The sequence below is a fragment of the Saccopteryx leptura genome, chromosome 1 (genome assembly GCF_036850995.1).
Source record: "Saccopteryx leptura isolate mSacLep1 chromosome 1, mSacLep1_pri_phased_curated, whole genome shotgun sequence".
Lineage (NCBI taxonomy): Eukaryota > Metazoa > Chordata > Mammalia > Chiroptera > Emballonuridae > Saccopteryx > Saccopteryx leptura.
This window is the reverse complement of record NC_089503.1, coordinates 172,441,114-172,464,581: the sequence shown is the minus strand read 5'-3', so window position 1 is coordinate 172,464,581 and position 23,468 is coordinate 172,441,114. Positions and strand designations below refer to the sequence as shown.

At 44.8% G+C, this 23,468-nt stretch overlaps 1 long non-coding RNA gene across 2 annotated transcripts in view; it reads left to right on the top strand.

Moving 5' to 3' along the window:
* LOC136389102 (uncharacterized) overlaps positions 1-23,468 on the top strand; it is a 142,817-nt gene that overhangs the window by 14,695 nt on the left and 104,654 nt on the right. Inside the window, exon 4 of one of the 2 annotated variants that reach the window (XR_010748268.1) lies at positions 12,213-12,332. The exons of the other annotated variant lie outside the window; for it this stretch is intronic. This is a non-coding gene — a long non-coding RNA (uncharacterized lncRNA). Of the gene's footprint in view, positions 1-12,212; positions 12,333-23,468 lie in introns of those variants that run through there. 2 annotated transcript variants of the gene reach the window in all.

Sequence of the window (23,468 nt, the reverse complement as noted above, 5' to 3'; positions counted from 1 at the left end):
GTGTGCAGATAGGGATCCTGGAGGTGATATCTTTATAATAAATGGAAGAAGGAGTAAATAACAGTCACTTAAAACTTTGGCCTGCAATTCTCTTGCTACAGGGAAAGCAGAGGGCTGTTCCCTGTTGGCACCTGTGAAGCATTGGGAAATAAATAAATCCTGAATGAGGGTAGGGGAGGATGTTGGTGAAGGTTCTCCGGCAGCTGGCAGAAATCAGAGTGCACTGGAATGTGCAGCAGTCATTCTGGCAGGCTCCGCACAGGGAAGAAGTGGGATCTCATTGGGAATAGGTTCGCCTTTGGAAAGAGAGAGAATTTCCTTCATTAGAAGGACATAAAATGGTAATGAGAATGAGCACGTGGTAAATTCAGGAAATCAGTTTCAGCTGGGGGTGGGGGGAGAGGAATCCCAAAAGGGAGTTTGTATTGTGGGGCAGGGAGTGATTTTCCAGGGCTGACCTTTTGGTAAAAGGAAACTTCTGATTTTTTAGTTTTAAGACTCCCCGGGGTTAATTCAAAGAGGAGAAAGAGTCATGATTCCTGCGAGATCCCTGGGGAGACATTTGCATACTCTATACCAATTGCATGTTGGCTGATGGGATTTGACTTTTTGGGCTTGGGTCTACTTTTTAAAATTTTTTTTTCATTTCCACCATTGAGTAAAATTATTCTCTAAATCAATTTCTATGGAATATGATGAAATAAATGTAAGCCAGGTTGAACTTCCTGGATTAACTCTTCATTATGTTTTAAAGGGGGAGATACTATAATTAGCAGGTAATTAAATGTTTTCCTCCTACTACATAAAAGCACAGAAAGGATTTGCCAAGATCTAAACTCACAAAAGAGTCCTCCTCCCCGGTTAGGTCTTGGTGGCCTCATTCGGCTCAAACACACCATTTGGTAGGAGTGACCTCACAGGAGCAGCAGTTAGGCCTGCCCAGTTGGACCAGTTTTGCAGATTTCAGAATTCATGGAGCTAAATAAACTGGGACAAAAAATGGGAATTTGTCTTGATCTATCTGGAAAAACATAGCTTCCAATGGGTTATGTTTTAGTCTGTAGCATTTCTTCAAGTTTCTTACCCAATTCCTGCTCTTCTCTCTGAGCAGATGCAAATCTCCCCACATCCCTCACTGGCCTTTCAGTGATTCCCATTAATTGAAGCTCTTTGGCCTGTTTCCCAGTGCTTCTTGCCTTGAACTTGACTCCAGGAGACCAAATGACCAGTAGTCTGGACACATCATAATATATTAGACTCAGGCCCCGCCTCCTACCTGAAGCAGGAAGCACCCCTTCCTTTCTAGCTGACATGTTAATTTCTACTCATCTTTCAAGACAAAGCTGTCCCTCTGCAAGGAGACTTCCCCCGCCTACTTGGCTATTCTCTTGTGTTCTCATACAACCTTGGATAGACTTCAGTGGTCACTTTGACTCTTATATATTGAACTTATCTATTTGTTTCTATTCTCCTCATTTTCCAAATGCTTAAATTAGATTATAAGCTCTTTGAGGGCAGGAAGCCTATGTTATTCATATTTTTTATCACAGTATCTTGAATATGGAAGGTGCTTAGTAATGTTTGATGGACTTTTGAAGGTAAGTCTAATCTTGTGGCTCAGGGTCTAGGGAGAAGACAGGGACCATGGCAGGAGTGACAACAGAGGGTGTTGGTGATGTGTGCATAGGAGTTTGTTGGAACACAGTGTGGTGTAGGGACTTGGGAATGGGCCATCCTGGTCAGCAAATACATAGATGGCCAATTTTCAGGTTATTATGTTCAAAGAATATGTGAAAAAGAAAAACAAAAAAAGAGATGAATGCCCAAAGCACCACGCGCTGATTTTAAACTACACTTAATGACTCACAAGCCCGTTCAAGACAAAGAAAACAAATAATTAAAAGGGATCTAATTAGCAAAAAGAATAAAAGTGGAGGAGCAGATCCTCATCTTAAAGACTCAGACCATCTGTTGGAGAGGAAGATTTTTATTAATCACACCAGAAAACAAAGCCTGAGGACGAAAAGCTTTGAGAAAAACACAGTCCCTACTCAGTAGAGCCGATGTTGACAGTGATACATAGATTTACAGCCAGCTTGTAGATGAGACTTTTATCATTGCTGCCACTGCCTTATTTTGCTTTGGTTTGTTTATTTTGTTATATTTTCCCTATTGTGTGCTTTATTTTTTCTAATTTTCTATGAGGCTTTGAGGTAAAAAAAAAAAAAAAGTTTTACTTAATGGTATTTGAAACCTACTGGATAAGTTTCAAATGCTTAGTCCAAAGACTATCTTTATGACTAGATGCTTCTTTGGGGAAAGAAATGTAGAGAAAAAAAAAAGAAAGAAAAAAGAAAAATATTCCTTTTAAAGTAAACGTTTTTAGTTTCAAGAGTCTGCATGACATCATTCATATAAAACAAAGTGAAGGAGTCCAACTTGGAAAGGTAGATGACTTTGTAGTAACTTCTTTTGTGTGTGTGAATATACCAGAGAGATTAGGTGTGTCAGACACATGTTTGGCAGAAGACAGGGATTTCACTTTCCCTTGTATACGACGTCCAGGCTAATTATACCTGGGTTTTGGAACAAATGGATCAACATAGTGAAATGGGAAGACACTTGAAAAAAATTAAAAAGTGGAACATGAGGTTATCTGTTGTTCTTTCACTGGATCATGCTGATTTGTTCCTGGTAATCTCATATACTGGGGCAGGGGGCAGTCAAGAGTAGGTTTACAGCCACTTGTATTGAGAACAATATAATAATTAATAGATAACAACTACAAGACTAAACTCTGTTCTGCATGAATTTGATATTGTGTGAGAATTGGTTCTTGTAGATAATTCTGAGGCTTTCGTCCTCAGGCTTTGTTTTCTGGTGTGATTAATAAAAATCTTCCTCTCCAACAGATGGTCTGAGTCTTTAAGATGAGGATCTGCTCCTCCACTTTTATTCTTTTTGCTAATTAGATCCCTTTTAATTATTTGTTTTCTTTGTCTTGAACGGGCTTGTGAGTCATTAAGTGTAGTTTAAAATCAGCGCGTGGTGCTTTGGGCATTCATCTCTTTTTTTGTTTTTCTTTTTCACATATTCTTTGAACATAATAACCTGAAAATTGGCCATCTATGTATTTGCTGACCAGGATGGCCCATTCCCAAGTCCTGCCATGTAGCAGGGAGTTCCCTGTGCTCTGTTCGCCTGTTAACAGCCCGTGCGAGACCCAATGAGGGGATAGACTCCATCTCTAGACACGTCTGAGCATTTGGAGTCACACAAACTCCACAATTTTCAGTTAATACTTACTTTCCAATTCTGATGTAGCAATGTGTGCCCGCTGAGAATTCTAATGAGCGTGTTTGTGGAAAATAAATGTTGATTTTGTTAGACCGAATGTGTTTGCATTTTTGCCCCAAATTACCACCAGTTCGCTTCACAAAAAGGAGATAGAGGCAAATGCTTTTGGTTATTGACTTTTTGTTTCTCTTAGTAATGCTGTTTAACAGAAGGCTCTGTGTGTATGTGTGTTACTACTTTTTGGTATCAGTTTACATTGTCAGTTGAAATAAGGCAGTTCTTATTTAAATATTCTCTTTGGCTGATTTCTGAGTAGGTGATGGCTCTGATGGAACAGTTTATCAAAAACACAAGATTTCTATCAGGCCCTGGCCTGACTGATTAGGCTGATAACTCTAGATTCAGACCATTTACTACTTGTAAAGCAAAAGGCAAAAGAGCCAAAGGTACTCAGCTCCCTGTGGTTCTTCTCTGACCAGGCAGAAAGGGTACCACACAGAACTGGACCAGTGCGATACCAATTATGGGAGTCTTCAGTGCCAAGAAACCAGTCCCAACCCAGGGCTACGCAGATTTATATTCCCCATTTCCACTTTGAGGGAGGCAGACCCCAAAGCCCCATACCTCATCAGAACCTGAGAAGCAGTGACAAACTGTCTCATGATGTCCTTGCAGGGCAGACTAGGAGTTGAGTGAGCAGTGACCCTGTGGCAGCTCCTCACAGGGCTCCCAGACTCTGCTGGTTTGGGAAGATCAGGAGATGTTCAGATGAGCTGTGTTTCAATCCTTTGCCTGCATGGCCTGTGTGGATACATGGAAGGTCGCCAGGGCACCATGGTGGTGCTGTTCCCCTAGGGCAGGGGTCCCCAAACTACGGCCCGCGGGCCGCATGCGGCCCCTTGAGGCCATTTATCCGGCCCCGCTGCACTTCTGGAAGGGGCACCTCTTTCATTGGTGGTCAGTGAGAGGAGCATAGTTCCCATTGAAATACTGGTCAGTTTGTTGATTTAAATTTACTTTTTCTTTATTTTAAATATTGTATTTGTTCCCGTTTTGTTTTTTTACTTTAAAATAAGATATGTGCAGTGTGCATAGGGATTTTTTCATAGTTTTTTTTTATAGTCCAGCCCTCCAACGTTCTGAGGGACAGTGAACTGGCCCCCTGTGTAAAAAGTTTGGGGACCCCTGTCCTAGGGCCTAGGGCATGCTTTGTGAAGCACTGCCCACTCACATGGTCAAGTGTAGCAGGCACTTTTAGCTCCATTTGGAAGCTCTGGCTTGTCCTGCTGGCTGCTTTTCTCAGAGCTGCTTGGAATCCATAGTGATGTTTTCTTACGGGCAGATCTCAGTTACTGGCGAGGGGAGCTGAGGTCGGTTACCCTACCTCAAGGGGTAAGTAAGAAAGCAGAGCATTTTCCAAAGGTTTTGCTGAAGGTTTGCAGGGACCATGCTTTAGTTGGTAAGCACAGCCCAGTGGTCAATGGCTCTGTATTTGGATGCATTTGCCATTTGTTAGCAGGGTAAACTTGTTCCCATCAAGAGGATGGGGACAATAGCATGAGAAAGTACCATGAAGTAGTGTAGGTAATGTGCTTTGAATGGTGTCTGACATATGGTTAGCACCGAATAAAAGTAGCCATAGGGATTCCTGAGCACGTGGGATAGGGGAGAAAAGCAAGGAAAAGAAAACCCTGAGCTTTGCTAATTCACCATATAGTTGAATTAACTGAAGGTGGACAAACAGTCAATCAATGAACATTGGCAATGGTTATAGGATGGATTTTATAAAGAGACGGTAGGGCAATAGTCATAGGAGTTATCTTTTGGTTGGACTGCATTTAATTATAACTCTGAGCCTTCCCAGTGATGTGTGGCTACAGGCAGAGAGTGACAGGTCACTCAGTAAAGGCCACCATCAAAGTACTGTCCACCAAATCACTTTGTATAAAGCGATGGTTGGGGACCATCCTTGCATGGTCATTGTTCTTTCATAGTCCAGCCGGGGGAAATACCCGCACCACTGCTTTGATCATTTTGACTGACACAATTGGTCATTTCACATCCTATGGGATGTTTGCTGTTTGTTACACGGGTATGTGTGGGTAGAAAGTCAGGGCGCAGCCATTTTCCAATTAGCTGCCCCTCAGTTGCCTGAAACCCAAGCACGTGGAGGGAACCAGACGCCCCTGTCTGGAGCTCTGTATTCAACTCAGGATCCAACTCTCAGTGGAAAATTAAAAACAAAGTCATTATTATATATTAGATTTATTAAAAATGCAACTATTACCAAGAGCCTGTGGGCATGTGTGGAAAATGCTGTAATTAAATTAAAGTAAATTAAATCCAGCAGTTAGAAGTAACATTTTCCACTAAGGAGGAGGAGGAGAGAAAGAAAAGAAAAAAAAAAAAGCCCATCAGAGAATTCCAAACCAGAAATGTACAAGAAGTGGCCAGGATTCTGCTAGGAGAAGGAAGATGTTCTAACTTATTATTATTGCTGCCCTGAGATGATGGAAAAGTAATATGTAAATTTGGAACAAGACTGGAACTTTCCAGGCATTGGGAAATGATGTTTATTTGAAAGAAGGTGAATAACAGTAAAGCCAGAAGTGAAATAACTACTATTCTAGAAAGTTTGTTTGTGGCGATTATTTAGAGTAATTATTCAAACAGTGACTATCAGATCAATGAGAATGCAGCGATCTTTCAAGATTGCCAAAATCAGGAGAGGGTAAACTTGTCTACTGACCAATTCAATGGTCAGACTTTATTTTTGGAAGAATTAGGGTGGTGTTAACATGATAGGTGGTGGGTAAAACTGGAACTTTAATTCTGCCTATTAAGAAACTGTTTTCTTGTTTCCATCCACATGTGGTATGAGGGTAAAAAAGGGGGGGCAGAGTTTTGCTGGGATGAACCCTGGATGTAGCTACATTTTGTTTTTCCTTTTTTTTTTGAGATACGTTGTTCCAAAGAGGATGGATCATCCCCACAAAGGCCCCTGGGCATTGTTTCATGTCCCTTAGGACTAGAAGCTCCAAGAGACTTTCCAGAGGCAGGAGGCTTCTAGTTATTGGTACTGCTGGACTGGAATCGGTGTGGCCCAGTTTACTGGCTTCTTCTGCAAGATCAACATTGGCTACAACTGGGCTGCCTTTTCTGAAGTTAGGACAGTTTGGGGGTATTTTTTAACAAGTGAAGTGGCCCAAGCAGCTCAAGCGTGAGGTTAGAGTACACTCAGTCCTTCAGGGGTGGCAGCTCCCTCAAATGCCTGGCCCAAGGAATCCCCAGGGAGCCGTAATGGAAGCCGGTACCATTCTGGAGCTTGGTGGCTGTGGGCTCTCTGGCTACCAGAAATGTCCTATTAGTTTTGTATCTGATCTTTAGTTTTTGTCCCATATCTGTCTGAGAAGTTTAATATCCTTCTAAATGCCACCGAGGCTGTGTCTTTTCTCCCAACTGGCTCGTAGGTATTTGGTTGTACTTACTGATTCATTTGCACATTAGATTTGATTAGTGGGCACTTGGTCAACTAATCTAACATGTGTCAGTCAAAATGATGGAACCCGTCTAGCTTGAAGGAAATGTCAGATCACCAGGCCATTCAGGGATTATGACAGAAAGTTCTGATGTCCAGAAAGAATCTCATCTCCTCAAACTGGTTTTCTGGGGAGTATTCTGCACAAGGGGTAAGCCCATGAGGACTTGAAATGATTTTAGGATTTATTTTTTTTATGGTGAGTTCATTAATTGTGATTCTAGTGCCCTTGAGGGGCAGGGGGTGGTGAATTCTGGTGTCCAGGCTGCCAAGCAAATACCCAGTGAGCCTCTTAGGCTCTCTATTGGGCTACATTGTCTATGGCTGTGAATCAGGATTTCCTCAGTTTACATAAGAGGGGCTCACTTTGCCCCAGCAGACCTCCATGGGAAGGATTGGGGGAATCGGGCTTATTTAATGCAGTTCAATTGACAGGAACTCTCTCTACCCATCAACATGCACAGAACCCAAGTGCCCCATGCTGTGCCTTGAGTCGATCTATCTTTATTCCTGGGCAGCTTTTTTTCAGGGTGTTATTGTCGAGGTGAGGTTGTCCAAGCCCTGGCTGCACAGTAAGTTTGTTTTTTCTTTCTTCTTTTTAAAAAACCATTCAAAATGGCTGAACTCCTGTTGGAGTGGGAAGGGAACCAGTTACATACATAATTATTTTAATCTTACTGGGTCAGATCTGCAAAACCACTCAAAAAGCCATGAGCTGTTCACCCTGCTGCATAGCACAGGTCTGTAGATCCAGTCTATAGAAAACCATTGCATTTGCTAATTGAGACATTGGATAAATTTACATGATTCTTTGAAGTTTACTTGTAGTATGAACTATTTCTTGCCATAGAAGGTAGGAAAGATAAGAAGATAGTGTCAGGGAAAATAAATCACATTTCTTTAAAATATCATTTTTTTTTCTTTTTCCTACTGATGTTTTTAATGCTAAGAAGTGGACTTCTGAGCAGGAAATGTCAGTATGGCTTGATAGGTTGATGTATTCGATCTGCATCCTTGTGAAGTCCTACTGCCAGAAGCAGACTGGGGAGATAGTCATGGAGGGGCTGGGCAGAGCCAGGAATAGGGGTGAATGCCATGCTATTTCTAAGGATGTGCACAAATTATGAGAAACACTCTTAAGATGCTATGGACGCAGCGTCCCCATTGTGTGGGCGTGTTAGATGGAGTTTGTAAGAGCACAGCTTGAATGCTGCAGGGTGCTCGACCATGGGAAAGATCACCACACCTGCCGCTGCGCTGGCTTCCCAGGAAGGTTGGAGGAGGGCGTTGGGGGGTTGCAATGGGGTTTGAGAAGGTCAGTGTGGCATGGAAGGATGTGATGAAGATGGATGGAGAAGCCCTGGCCCCTTCGATGCAGACTCCACATCAAGGGCTGAATGTAATCATGGGGAAAAGTATTGCTGCTGATTCATCGTCCTCACTGTCATTTCTGCCTGTCCAATGTCAATCAGTGTTACAAATCAGTCTTCATCCTGACTGTGAGTCATGTGCAGTGGTGTTGACAGGAGAGCAGAGAGGATGTAGGCAAGCAGAGGCTTAGTCCAGGGGAAATCTGAACCTAAGCTTTGAAATGGCCTCTTGTTTTGTTTCTTAATTTAGTGACAGAGACAGCCTACGGCAATGAGCATGAATTTGAATCACTAGGTCTAGATTTGAAGCCCAAATCCGTGACTTATTGAGCATGGTGCTCAACTCATTCCTACCATAGCATTCTAATCTTTACACTGAGGACAGTAACCGTACCTACCCTACCCTATATAAAGTTGTGAAGATTGAGTGAGGGAGTAGATAAAAAATGCTTTTCATTTTTTTCTGCAATAATCTGCTGTAGAAAATAGATTGTGTGTGTGTGTGTGTGTGTGTGTGTGTGTGTGTGTGTGTGTGTGTGTGACACAGAGACAGAGAGGGACAGATAGGGACAGACAGGAAGGGAGAGAGATGAGAAACATCAAGTCTTCATTGTGGCATGTTGTTCATTGATTGCTTTCTCATATGTGCCCTAACAGGGGGACTACAGCAGACCAAGTGACCCCTTGCTCAAACCAGCAATCATGGGCTTCAAGCCAGCAAACTTTAGGCTCAAGCCAGTGACCATGGGGTCAAGTCTGTGACCCACACTCAAGCCAGTGGCCCTGCGCTCATGCTGGTGAGCCCATGCTCAAGCTGGTGACCTTGGAGTTTCAAACCTGGGTCCTCTCTGTCCCAGTCTGACACTCTACCCACTGTACCACCTCCTGGTCAGGCAGGAAATAGATTTTTTATGTTACTAATTGGTATGCCTAGACATATACATAGGAAGAGACACACATTTTAACAACAATCATACGAAACAAGATCCTTACTCTGTGCGACACGCTGTGATATTCTCTGTTCTGTTTCTTTTTAAAATTTAATTTTGTTTTTATTTTTTTGCCATGTTTTCATTTTTTATTTTTCCAATACAGTTGACATTCAGTATTATTTATTTTATATTAGTTTCAGGTGTATGGCATAATGGTCAGACATTTGTATCTATTCTATTTCATATTTAGAAATAAAATCCTGATCATGAGTCACTAGATTAATTTTATAACTCATCAATGGGTCACAACCAATAGTTTGAAAAACACAGATCTAGCACTTAGCACAATGACTGGCATACAGTCATTACTCTGTGGAATAAACATGGCACTTGGGAGGGGATGGTGATGTATAATAGTCTACCGAAGCACAATTCTTTGGCCAGAGCGAGTTGTGTAATAAAACATTAAACATTGCTTAATGAGCGTAGCATGAAGGTTATGTGATAAAAGCACTTTCCTCCTTTTTATTTCCCTGATTAACCCACAAAGTTAAAAAAGAAAGAGGTCGGCAAAATTAAAATAAAACATCATTCTCTTTTTCCAACCCGTAATTTAATTCTAATTTCCTAACCTAAACATTGTTCTTAAAATGGTTAATATTGACAATTTTGGACAATAAATATCTCTAAAGGGGAAAGATGACAAGGGTGTTCTTTCTATATAGTTAATGCACACAGTTTAGTCAGAGGGACAGATAAAGGAACCGATGTGATTTCATGTTGTCCCAGAATTGTGGCTGGGACCCCAGTCTGAAAGTAAGAGGTTCAGAGCCTCCTACTTTTTTTTCTTTCTTTCTTTCTTTTTTTTTTTTTTTTTTTTGTATTTTTCTGAAGTTGGAAACGGGAGGCAGTCAGACAGACTCCCGCATGCGCCCGACCGGGATCTACCTGGCATGCCCACCAGGGGGCGATGCTCTGCCCATCTGGGGCATCGCTCTGCTGCAACCAGACCCACTCTAGCACCTGAGGCAGAGGCCACAGTGCCATACTCAGCGCCGTGCCAACTTTGCTCCAATGGAGCCTTGGCTGCGGGAGGGGAAGAGAGAGACAGAGAGGAAGGAGAGGGGGAGGGGTGGAGAAGCAGATGGGCGCTTCTCCTGTGTGCCCTGGCCGGGAATTGAACCTGGGACTCCTGCACGCCAGGTCGACACTCTACCACTGAGCCAACCGGCCAGGGCTCAGAGCCTCCTACTTTTTTTTTTTTCCTCCTACTTTTTAAGGAGAACCTTTTTCCAGGGGTCACTAGGAGGTGGTGGGCCTTCCCGGCCACCACCTGTCACCACATCAACCCAGGGTGAAAGGGTAGGAAGGGTGGTGGTGGCAGCTGACACAAGAAGTCCAGAGACATGGGGAAGTTTTGGAGTCACTGGCCTAGTGGGGAGTGAGTGCAATGTTTACAGCAAAAGGGAGTTGGATTTCCCCTGGGCGAGCTCTGGGGCTGCTTCTCCTCTCAGCATCAAATGAAGGGACCTCCCAGATCATCACTGGTAAGCCCGGGTGTGCCTGCTGCAAGGCAAGGAGGCTGGCATCTTACACCCCAGGAGTCAGACTTGCTGATCTGCCCTGAGAAGCTGAGAAGGGAAAAGAACTGGAGAGAGCCCACAGGGCTCAGAAAAGAGGCAGCAATAGAGCTGGGGTGTGCACCAGCACTAGGGGCGGGTCGTGGCTCCCCAGTGGATGGAGTGAGCCCTATAGGAGGTGGCTGGCCTTGAGCCCTGTGGCTGATACTCCACAGCATGAGGGCACCCCATCAACAAAGGGGCTTTGGATGGACTGCTAGTGATGGGAAGTGGGAGGACAAAAGAGATAGAGCTAGAGTAGCATTTCCTACTGGTTCTTATCAGCAAATCATGTCGTGAGAAGGTGTCTTTGTCCTCCCACAGCCAACATACTCATGTGCCCACGAAGGAGTCAGCTCTGGGCTCCTGCTCCACTTGCCTAGACTTACTGGGCAGTCAAGGTTGGCCAAGACTTATTGGTCAGTTAAGGTTGGTCAAGAAAGCAGTCATTAAGAGAGGAGTCCAGTGACTCTAGTTGAGTAAGGAGATGTTTGTAAGAAGATGTTTGTCTTCCAGCAATACCCTCCCCTCACCCCCGAACTCCTTTCCCTGTTCCCATTGCCAAAGCATCTCTGGAATTGGATGGAGAAGGTGCGGTGATGAAAAAAAGTCTCTTCCTTCCAATCCAAGTCCCTGAAGCCATTGGTCTGACTTGTGCTGAGGGAGAGGGCGAGTTCTGAATGAGATGTGAGCCCAGACTTAACAGGATGGGGCTGAGTTTTAATAACTGCAAACAACTTGAAGGTTCTGGAACCTGCCCGAGGTGTTAAAGGATTTACTATCAAGCAGGGAAGGAAGGTTTGACAGAGCGTGAATGAAAACAGTGATTAAAAAATGTTTTGTTTGTTCCCACTGATGTGAAATTCCAGTTCCTCACTACACTGGTTATAAAATAAATACAAAACAGAGTGACTGGTCTTATAACGGTGTCAGATACAAGTATCTTTTCCTTTCTTGCACAATGTTTTGTTTTGCCTAGACTTAATAAAAAAAATTTTTTTATTTGGTTTGCATATTTTTTTTTTACATATCACCAATTTAACCCCCACCATTGTCTCTGATGGTCACACTCTCTCAGTCTGTTGAAATACCTAAGGTATTCTACCAAATTCACCTTGTTGACAGAGGCTTTTTAAGAGCCCCTTCTGACCTGCTTCAATATGTTTGTTGCTTTCTGAGCTGTCTTTCTGTGATCTGACAAGAACATTTTTGAGGTGGTGGTGGAGGAGAACTTTCCCTTGTCATAGATCCTCTGTTTTCTGGATTCCAGGTCTTATTTTTTTCTTAATTTACTTCCTTGTTTTGGTAGAGCACTCCCTCCAGCAAATTCTGGAAAATATTGGATGGTATGTCAGTTTTTGGGACCTTGTGTATCAAAAAATGTGTTAGTCTTTTCTGTGGTGGTGTGTTTGCCAAACGGCTCAATAACTCCCTGCCCTGTTGTCATACCCTCCAGATGGCGAAAGAACTTGACACCAAGCTGGACAGGGGTTAGTTTAAGGGACTGTGGATCCTGGAAGAACCGAACCACAGGAAACTGGTAAGTACCTTTCAATATGTGAATAATGACAAAGAGGAAGGGTAATTAGATTTGTTCTCGCCGACTCCCAGCGATAAAATTAGCACTGACAACTATCAGCGATAGTGAGGCAGATTTTAGCTACCTGTGCAGGAGACCTCTTGAACGACCAGAGTCTCAAAGACTGCTCTCATTGCCCCCAAGAAGAACCCGTTGGAAGTGGTTAGGGAGCAGGAATGCGGAGGCAGCATTCAAACCAGCCAGGGGGTTGGATGAGATGTCCCTGAAGGTTTAGAGTCTTGAGATTGCCAGGATTCTGTTCACTAAGAAAACAGCCATTTTTTTTGTCTTTTTTTTTTTTTTTTGTATTTTTCCAAAGTGAGAAGTGAGGGGGAGGCAGACAGTCTCCTGTATGCGCCCAACCGGGATCCATCCGGCATGCCCACTAGTGGGTGATATTCTGTCCATCTGGGGTGTTGCTCCGCTGCAATTGAAGCCATTCTAGTGCCTGAGGCAGAGGCCATGAAGCCATCCTTAGCACCTGGGACAACTTTGCTCCAATGGAGCCTTGACTGCGGGAGGGGAAGAGAGAGACAGAAAGGAGAGGGAGAAGGGTGGAGAAGCAGATTGGTGCTTCTCCTGTGTGCCCTGGCTGGGAATCGAACCCGGGACTTCTACATGCTGAGCTGACGCTCTTCCGCTGAGCCAACCGGCCAGGGCCAAAACAGCTGGTTTTGAGAAGCATCCCCAATACCTTAGATTTTGGAAGCAAAGCCATCTGAAAAGGTCATTTCAGTCATTTCCCTGGTTGCAAGTACATCTATATCCAAAGCAATGAGACAGTTCAGCATCCTCCTCCTCTGTCCACTTCCGCCTCTCCCTGTTACAACCTCCAGTTTGAATGATCAGAGAAGCGTAGGCGTATAAATGTCTAGGCTTAAATGGACAGTTAAAGATTGTTCAGCATGACACTTCCTGTGCAAATGAGGAGACTGAGAAAGGTCACACAACTCGTCCAAGGTCAAACGGCTCAGTGGTGGCAGAGCAGGAACTGAAGTCTAGCCCTTTAGATTTTAAGTTGTTTTCTTTGCCACATGCTACATTATTGTTCACACTGTCTTTGAGATTGTGTTCCTTATGTCTACTGTGAATTCTTCACTGTGAACATTAATCCCAGTCCTCTACCGTTTCTACTGAGAGCCAGGAGTGTTGGATCTTTTTTCCTGGCCATCAAACATCTTCTGTCTTGAATAATGGGATGCCCTCAGTAGGTAGGTAGCTCCTTGCCGTGTTGTCCTTGGCTAGGGCGGGGCGAAGTCCATTTTGCACTTGCACTCATCCGGAGTTCGCAAGAATTCCGAAAGATGAAAAGCAAAACTAGTAGTTACTGTGGTTTGCAGTCATTTCTGAAACACTTGTTTATGACCCAGGATGAGGTCTGGCTGTCACATGCCTGTGGGATTCATGCAGATGTCCTCTCTCCGGGGACGGGCTGTTGTCTATTTCATAACCGACTGAAGGAACTGTTGCTGCCCCAAAACTATAGGGAGGTGGACCAGTCCAAAGGGGTCCAGAACTTCAAAGTGTAGTTTTGTTTTGGGCAATCCTTTTTCCACTATTATGTTCTTAGTTTCCATGATCTACATTGCCATTGTACTCCCCGTGAGCTGGGCTTTCTGAACAGGCACGCACTCGTTGTATGTAAATACAATCTGATGTACCCACACTTCCCCTCACTGCTCCTGATTGGATCAGCCACGTTTACTGGGGTGTACAAAGCCCAGGTGACCATAACTCAGCACAACCACAGGAGGGCAGTAGAGTCTATAGAATGAAAAGAAGACCAGCCCTGAAAACAAATTCCTCTTTGTTCGCAAAGGGGCCAAACCATCCGATGGTCTGCAAAACGGCAACTTATAAGAACGACAGAGACGCATCAGGTGTTAAGTGGCCGGCTGGCTCGCTGGACCATCCATACTGAGCAGAGGGCTTCTGGGCTTCAAGATTTACAAGCTGTGATCTCTGGCAAGCTGATGAACCCCACTGAGTCTGTTTTCTTCTGTGTGAAAATGGGCCCAGTGTTGCCTACCACCCAGGCTTCCTGTGGGGACTTCAATAAAACAGCACGGGGAAAGCACCTGCCTGGGGTTCCTAACCAGCAGTTGGTTCCCCGCACCCAATGCTACACTTTCTTCAATGCCAACTATCACTTCTCCAGAAGCCCTCCAGATTTCCTGATTCTGGTTGTCCTATGACTTGGTGCCTTCTTCCACGTGTGTTTTCCCTTTTTAAGGGCAGCTCCTGAGTATCTCTGCATCTGGTATTTAAGAAATGGAGGGGTTTTCAGCATCCCTCTCCCTCTCTTCCTCCACCCTCTCTTCTTCCACCCTCTCTTCTTTTATTCATCAGCTTATTGGGCCCAGAACAGGCCTAGGCATTCGGTCCTTGCTGACATGGGTTTATGGATCAGATAAGGTTTTGGTTAGAACTGCTAGTGGTGGAAGGGTTTGCACCACTGTCACACGGTTATGAGTTGCACCCCCCCAGACTCAGCAACTGTCAGCGTGACATCAAAGGACAGGGAAGGCCTGCCTCCCTGGGATTCAGACAATTGTTGGTGTAAATACTGAAAAGACGTTTGTAAAGAAATGCAGGAAATTGGCCCTGGCCGGTTGGCTCAGTGGTAGAGCATCGGCCTGGCGTGCGGGAGTCCCGGGTTTGATCCCCAGCCAGGGCACACAGGAGAAGCGCTCATCTGCTTCTCCACCCCTCCCCCTCTCCTTCCTCTCTGTCTCTCTCTTCCCCTCCCACAGCCAAGGCTCCATTGGAGCAAAGTTGGCCCAGGCGCTGAGGATGGCTCCGTGGCCTCTGCCTCAGGCGCTAGAATGGCTCTGGTTGCAGCAGAGTGATGCCCCAGATGGGCAGAGCATCGCCCCCTGGTGGGCATGCCGGGTGGATCCGGTCGGGCGCATACGGAGTCTGTCTGACTGCCTCCCCATTTCCAACTTCAGAAAAATACAAAAAAAAAAAAAAAAAAAAGAAAGAAATGCAGGAAATCTAGGCAAGGGAGGCTGCTTTTTCAGTTCATTAAGAATAGCAGGTGAAAGTGATTTCCAAATTGGAATAAAGAACAAGGGGAATGCCGTCAGTATGCAGTGGGTGACCTTGGTCAAAGGTCAAGGGCAACATCTGGCCATGAGAAGGCACAGGGAATGGCAGCTGTCCCTGTGACTGTGTCGATCCTTCTTTTGTTGTGTTTGTGTTCAAGTGCAATAACTTCCCGTGGGGAGCATGAGTTGTAGGGGAGGTGCCTGGAAATCCCCGGAACAGTGGCAAAGTTTCTGGAGACACAGCTTTGCGTGTGTAGCCCGAGCACCTGACCACGCAGTGTCCTCCATGTCTGAGGGGCAGTAGAAGGTTGGGGAGGCATTGGGGGATTGGACGGTCTGGTTGCCACCAAGGTCTGACAGTACCCTCCTCACATTCTTACTTTTGTTCAAAATGCACGATTCGTCTACAGTTTGTCAGTTTATCTGAGCAGATGAACTCTTACTTAAAACCATAGCAGTTTTATTGGCCCCCTGATGATCAGCTGGGCCAAGGAAAGCAAAGGAAGGAAAGAACTGCAGATGTGAGCACAGGTATTGGTCACATGTCCCACACAGAAACGCAACCGATTGGTCAGTTGTTAGAAATAACCATCATCACAATGTACTTTGTGTATGATTCTTTGCACAAGGCTCTGCTAGAACTCTAGGACTTCCGTGGTGCCTGGAGGTTAAATCCCACGTCAGGGCACGGGTCTTGAATGCCTTTATATGGCTGATATGTCCTTCAGTGACTTTCCAGACAGGAGAGGGGACCTGTGAGAAGGGTTTGGGTTTTCATGCCTCTTGTAGGAGGCTTAGTGTGGACCATGCCGGGGTTGTGCCTTCCAGGCTGACATTTCCAAATGACTGGAAGCTCTGTGGCGGCGGCCACTTGGTTCTTCTCGGTCATTCTGAAGAAGCAGGGAAGACATCACAGTCTTTTACTGGATTTCCCAACATGTGGTGGAGCAGGGTGTGTAGCTCTCATCGGCAATAAAGAATCTTTCCCTTGGCTGGAAGGTCTTGTGTGTAGGAGACAGAAAGCCTTGTTCTCTTGGGCAAGATGGATTTAGCTGCCAGGATGAAGAATCCAGCTAAACGGGGACAGAATGGGGTCCCTAGGGAGCGACCGGAGGAAGAGGGAAGGATTGAAGGGAGAGACCAAGGTTAAATTCTTCATGTTACTCAGGCGCTTTGAGTTTCAATTGATCACTGAGTGGTGTGTCTGTACCAGGTAGAGCCCAAAGGCCATTCCGGAAAGTGATGGAAAAGGAGGCTGGGTAATATATCAGAGTCTAGAAAAGGTTCAGGAGAATTGAATGATCGCTCATCAAAGAACCTATACTGACGGTTCATCCGTGACTTCATTTCAGCAAAATGACGTTAGATGCATTAGGTTAAAGCGACTGATTTTAGTTCGTGTTTTAAAATTGTATTTCTACTTAAAATTTAAATGTTTATTTTAGGGCATTAGTGATAGAGCAGTATTTGTGCACATTTGATCAATATTTGTATATGTTTAGGTAATAATAAAAGTTATTTGTCCACATCAGGAAACTGTACTTTTTTTGGGTGGGGGGTTCATATATTGCTCGTGTTTCAGAAATACTGATGTAGAGGAGATTTGGGGAGTTTTTCTGCATCAGGGTTCAGTTAGGGAAGGGGAGCCACTGTGAGCAAGATGGAATACGGGGTTTTTATAGGTAGGGGTTTGACCTCATACACCTGGGGCAGCTGGTGGGGAATTCTGCCAGGTGGTCGTCTCTGTGTCTGGCCACCTGGCACACCTGAAGTGGCTTAGCTCTGTGGAGCTGGACTGTGGGGAAGGAATTTGGGTGTGACACAGCACAGATCAAGGGCAGATGCAGCTCACGAGTACAACCGTGAATGCACACCTGTCCCCTGCCGCATCTGAACTTGAATGGACAAACATGACACATGGAATGAGCTGGACTCTTCTCCACGGAGCTGCACACCAGACACTTGGATGCGGGAAGATGGCAGGCCTGGCCGCCACCCCAAGCCAACACGATCCCCTGGCTGATGAGATGCAGGTCCGTGGTTCCTCCTCCTTCAGAACAGCGTGGCCACTCCTTCCCTCCTATCCCCGAGTCTTAGGCAAATTTCTCTTCAGGTCAGCCCTAACCTGCACTACAGGGTGGGGGTGGTGGGGATGCCAAGTTCCAGACCATCTAAGTTGGGACAGTGCAAAACTATCACAATGATTCCATTTCAGATAATCCTGGGGTTTTACGCAGAACCAACCTCATTGTGTGTATTTCATGAATTATTGAATGAATCAACAAATGTAAAGAATACTACTGAGCTTTAGTCTCTATCATCTTGGGGCTCCCAGTTTGGTACAGGGTTTGGCCCACTGGTGGTATTCAGTGACTGTTGAATACATTGACGAATGGTGCGGTGGGAAGAGCAAAGGCCTGCTGAGCAGGAGGCTGTGGGTGGTCCCAGCTCTGGGACTGCTTAGCTGAGGGTGGTGGTGAATCACTTCAGTTTTCCTGCAGAGTCAGTTACCCTCCGCAGCAAAGTGCTCTGTCCCAGGATGAGTAACAGTGTTGTCTGAGATTCCCAGCCTCAGCCTGGAACGTTGGACTGGGATGCAGAGGACCCAGGTTCGAGCCCTCGTCCCCCCAGCTCTGTGGCTTCTGTTTGCTGTAAGGAGGTCAGATGAAATAATCTCCAAGTAACCTCTCTGCTTAGAAACCTTGCCGTTCTATGGGTTCATCAGCTAGCTTTGTAAGCCAGGTGTTTGATACCCGAATGCAAGTCAGAGAAGGTGTTTGGTGGTTAAGAAAGGTGGCCCCAGAGTGAAGGGTCCTGGAATCAAACAGCCTGCACAAAAGTCCACCTGGAGGACAAAGGTTAGTAGGGGGAAGAAGGACAGGTGCGGGAATGGGGAGCTCAGGGCCAGCCTGGCCCACCTGAGCATGAGCCCTGGGCTGGCGCCGGCTCTGACTTGCGTTTGAGTCTGCTTTCTGAATCACTTCAGTTTTCCTGCAGAGTCAGTTACCCTCTGCAGCGAAGTGCTCTGTCCCAGGATAAGTAACAGTGTTGTCTGAGATTCCCAGGCTCCACCTTGAAGGGCCTTCTCTCTGGGCTTGGGTATTGATTTCTTAAAACTGTCCCAATTCTGCCTGACCGGGCGGTGGCGCAGTGGATAGAGCGTTGGACTGGGATGCAGAGGACCCAGATTCGAGACCCCCAAGGTTGCCAGCTTGAGCGTGGGCTCATCTGGCTTGAGTAGAAAAAGAAAAAGCTCACCAGCTTGGACCCAAGGTCGCTGGCTCAAGCAAGGGGTTACTCAGTCTGCTGAAGGCCCACGGTCAAGGCACATATGAGAAAGCAATCAATGAACAACTAAGGTGTCGCAACGAAAAACTGATGATTGATGCTTTTCATCTCTCTCTGTTCCTGTCTGTCTCTGACTTTCTCTGTCCCTGTAAAAAACAAAAACAAAAACAAAAAAAAAACTGTCCCAGTTCTGCCAGGTCTCCCCACACACAGGCTGTCTGCACTGGGTGTGGCCGAAAGCTCCCGGGTTTTAGGACTTGATGAAAACTGGGCAGGAGGTCTCTTATTGCAATTTCTCGTGCCCTTTCTTTAAACGGCTGTTCTTTGCTTTCTAAATGTGTAATTTGTAACCTTTGATGAGGAGAAAAGAAAAATCTGTAGTTTTGGCACTGGAAAGTGATTAGATACAAACAACCAGTGAGAATCTGGTCCTTCTTTAGACAGAAACACCATTTTTCTGTGCATACCCCACCCTGGCTAAACCCCATAACTGTTGAGGTCTGAGGTCCAATTCAGGCTAAATCCTATAGTTATATAGAAAATAAACTCAATCATCAACTGTTCACAAAGTGTCTACTTTGCTGTTTGGCTAAAGACGTATTGGGTGAATCCGGAAATATAATGAAACATTATTAAAAAAACAACCACTTCTTGGAAATAGAGGAATAGCAAATACAGTGGTATATCACTTAATGACAAAGATACATCCTGAGCAATGCATCTTTAGGTGACTTTGTTGTGTGCAAACATCACAGCATGCACTTACACAAACTCTAGCCTACCACACACCCAGGCTGCGTATGTGTGACATATTTAGGCAATGGGCAGCATAATAAGTAGGTTTGTATATACCAACATCACTGCAGACATAGCTGTGATGTTTCCATGGCCACAACCTTGTGTCAGCTCCAATGCTGGGATGGCTATATTGTTGCAGTGGCTACAATTTTGCAATGACATCAGTAGAAGATGGAAAATTTTCAGCTTGCATGTGGTCCCTGGTTGGCCCGAGGTGTCGCTTTGCAACGCATGACCGTAGTAGATGCACAGTTGGGACCCAAAGGTACCCGACTGGCGGCTTCTGATCATGGTGGGGCTTTAGGAAGGAGCTTTGCAAATCTCTGTGATTCGCAGGAAACTTCCTGTAGGTGTTGGGCATGGAACCGGGCTTTTCACAGGTGTCAGAAAAGCAGAAAAACCTTCTAAGTCGGAGACGGGAGTGACAGGGAGGTGACAGAAAACATGAAGGGCGAGTGATGGAGTGGGAGGACTATTGGGCAGGTGTGTGGTGGGGTCTCTGTAGGTCTTTGAGCTTATCTTTCCTTGGTACCTCTAGACCCTTCCAGGGGCAGATGCTGGACTAAAGTTTGGGCAGTGGTGGGAGTCAGCCGATTCTCACTGGGTCAGCAGAACTGATACCTAATTTTTTGTTGAGTTCAGTGAACCAGTTGTGAAAATGGTGCTTGTAATCAGGATCCTTTCTAAGGTGAGCACTGGGCAGCTGCCCAATGGGGAAATCACAAATTTACATTCTTTACTCTTTTTTTAACATTTATCTGAGCAACAGCGTATTCTACGCACTCATAGTAATGTCCATTCCGACCATAGGGAAAAAAAATTGCAAGTGAGGATGCCAATCAAGAAGCAATGTGGAAATACCCTAAATAAAAGTTTTATTGTTTTTTGTCAGGTGTTATTTAATATTTTTTATTATAAATAGTATTGTGTACCTTATAATCTAGTTTTGTGTACCTCTTTTATTGTTCTTATTTAAGTATGAAATGCATGAAATAATAAACTACCTTTCGGTATGTCGTTTTTTTTTTCTTATACTTAAAACGGGCATTAGGGCAGAGAACCTGCTGTTAAATTATTTGAATGCCACCACTGAGTTTAGGAGCTCCCAAGCACAGTCATGGTCTAAGGTATGAGCCTCTGTTCTTGCAGAATATTTTTCAGAAATTGTTGTCCGAGATAACGAGTTTAGGTGCCCCGGCTAACATTCACATTCCTGTTTTTATGGTATGACCTCTTGCTTCTTGCCTTTCATTCTTGCATTTCAGCTTCAACAGCTTGTGTCTCTGAAAGGATTTTGCAGGTGGCAGAACTGAAAAAAAAAAGTATGCTTCTCCTGACCCCATAAAAATACCTCTTGAACTGGTGCCTCCCCATCATCTCATATAGCTTTCCAAAAAAAATGAAACAAGTTTGTAAAAACAGGCTGCACTCAACATGCCGCATGGGTCAGGGAGAGAGACAGGCACCTTGATCATGAACCCAAGCTCTGTGGAAGAATTAAGTTGTTTGAGTCGTGGCCTCAGGGCCGGCAAAATGGTTGTATTTCATTTCAGTCCTTAGCGGGATGCAGGCTGCCAATATCTAGGCTTTGATGTGGTTTCGCCCTCCTATGATGTAACTGGATTCTCTCTGCTGGGCCCAAAGAGGCTGTTTCTCAGACTCCCTCTCTCCTACACTGGTCCCCAGAGCTCTGCCAGCCTGTAAACCTTATCTGATGGCCCCTCTGGTTTCTAGCAGTTCTCCCCACAGGTCTATGTTTCCTGCACTAGATAATTTGAGAGATGGAGACTCTAGTACATTCTGCTTGCATGTGTGTACTTGGGTACATCGGAGGGGGCAGGTGCTGGGTGGAGGAAAGTGCTGGGAATCTCAGCTCTCTGGATTGAACTCTGTTGTAGGAGTTATTCTACTAACCCTACTAACCCAGTTGTTGCCTTTGGTTCATCTACATTAGCATGGGGCTTGTCTGTCTCTTTAGTTTTGTTTCCTTTTTTTTTTAATTTTCCTGCTTGGTTCTGAAAGAAAATGGGTGATTTTAGAAATCAAGATATTAGAATATTTTTTTCCTGAGGTTTTTCCAGAAGTTCCAAACTTGCCCTCTCTTTTGTTGAACCTTCTTTTCCACGGCCAGTTGTGAGAAGTTGTTTTAGTGGGGGACTTTCTGAGGCAGGGAAGCAGGCTACCCACACCCCACTTTACCTTTGAGCGAAGCCGCTCCGACAGGAAGCTGTACTTAGGCCTCTTACATCGATGCTTTTACTAAATTTCACCATGATGTGATGTCTGCAGACTACGCTGAGAGATGAGAGGCCACCGTGTAAAACTTAAATTTGTTATAAGGATGTTTTTGAAAACATCATCTTACACCATATGGTGTTCTTCTTACTGGGGGGGGGGCAGAACAAACAAGTAAACAGATTCTTTCATATCTCAGTATCAAGAAAAATGTGCTTCTCCTGAACTGTGGCTTTTCTTTCTTTTTTCTTTTTTATTTTATTTATTTATTTTTTGAACTGTGGTTTCTTAAAAGAAACAATTTTGTAGTCGATATAAATAAAAGATTGTTGGGTTGGTTCCTGCTGATTTGAATTTTCTTGTTGTCTGTACACGTGGTTTTGACCTACATGTGAGTGTGGCGTATCTTGGTTGTTAGGCTCACGGTACTTTCTTGTGCAATGCATTGTCCAGGCATTTCTGGCTAGTTATTAATTGCGGTCTCAATTTGCTGCGCTTGACTTGAAACACTCTTTTGTTTTCCAGCTTATAGTCTGGAGAAAGAGAATGGTACTTACTGGAAAAAGGTTTGCACTTCAGAGGTTGTATGGTGTTTCTTCAACCCGGACCTTGTCATTGAGCTCTTTATACACTAGGTGGCAGTAGTGGACTTTGATTGCTTCTAGGGGGTGGGGAGGGAAGGGGACAGCAAGGCCACGATTTACAGGGAACCCTAGAATGTCCTGCTCTGCTGAAGTGAGTGGATGAGTGGCTTGGGAGATGGGCTGTGCTTCTGAGCCCGAAGCCCTACACGTGTCCACCTACCTTTTTTCTTGTGCCCAGGAGACAGAGTGTAGGGGACAGGGTAGGGAGAGAGGAAGAGCACCTTATTTTTTTCTTTTTACGCAAGTAACCAGAGTCATGTTCAATAAATAACAAGAAGGATGAGAAGTTACAAACTGTCGTGCACCCTGAGTCTGCCTGATGTCCATGATGAGAGGCAGGAGCCGGCAGTCCCTGTCACATTCGATGTAGCTCTCCGCGGTGTTGATGGGCCAGATTAGTGGGTTAGCAGTGTTTCTGCTTGGAATTCTGCTCACGTCCTGCTCTCAGATACTTTCAGTTGCTTAGTCAGTGATAAGGAAATGAGGAAGCGCAGGGTCTCCTTCTTAGACTTGGCTTTGTCTTGGGCAGGTCAATCTCCCTAATCCTAAATTTCCTCCTCTGAAGTGGGGTAATAATAGTACTCATTTCATTGTGAGGCTTTGAGAGTCAAAGGAGGTCATGTAGGGAAAGTATATATTTGACACTTGGTAAGTGTCAAATAGACTATGCTATAGTACGCTAAGTGTGCGCAACTTAGTGTACAGTCTACGCTAGTTGCCATTGTTTTCTTCATCTTGGACAAGCCAGATTCTAGAAACTGCAGTTTCCTCACCAATAAAACAATAGATTTGAATAACATGATGTCCAAAGTTTTTTTGTGGCCTCCAAAGTTTGAAAACAAGCCATTGCTTTCCATTTACAGTTTGTAGAACTTTGACATTATCCCATGTGGTGAATCATAACAATAGTATCTTCCATTCCAGGAGCCTGTATTATCCAACAGGTACTGTTTTTGATACCTGCCCTATGTTATCTCATCTATTCCTAGTTAGCACCCTTTGTAATAGGAGCCCGGGGTTACCAATAAGATTAAACTCTGTGAGTGAGTAGACCATGTCTGTCTGTCTGTCCATTTATCTATCTATCATCTATCTATCTATCTATCTATCTATCTATC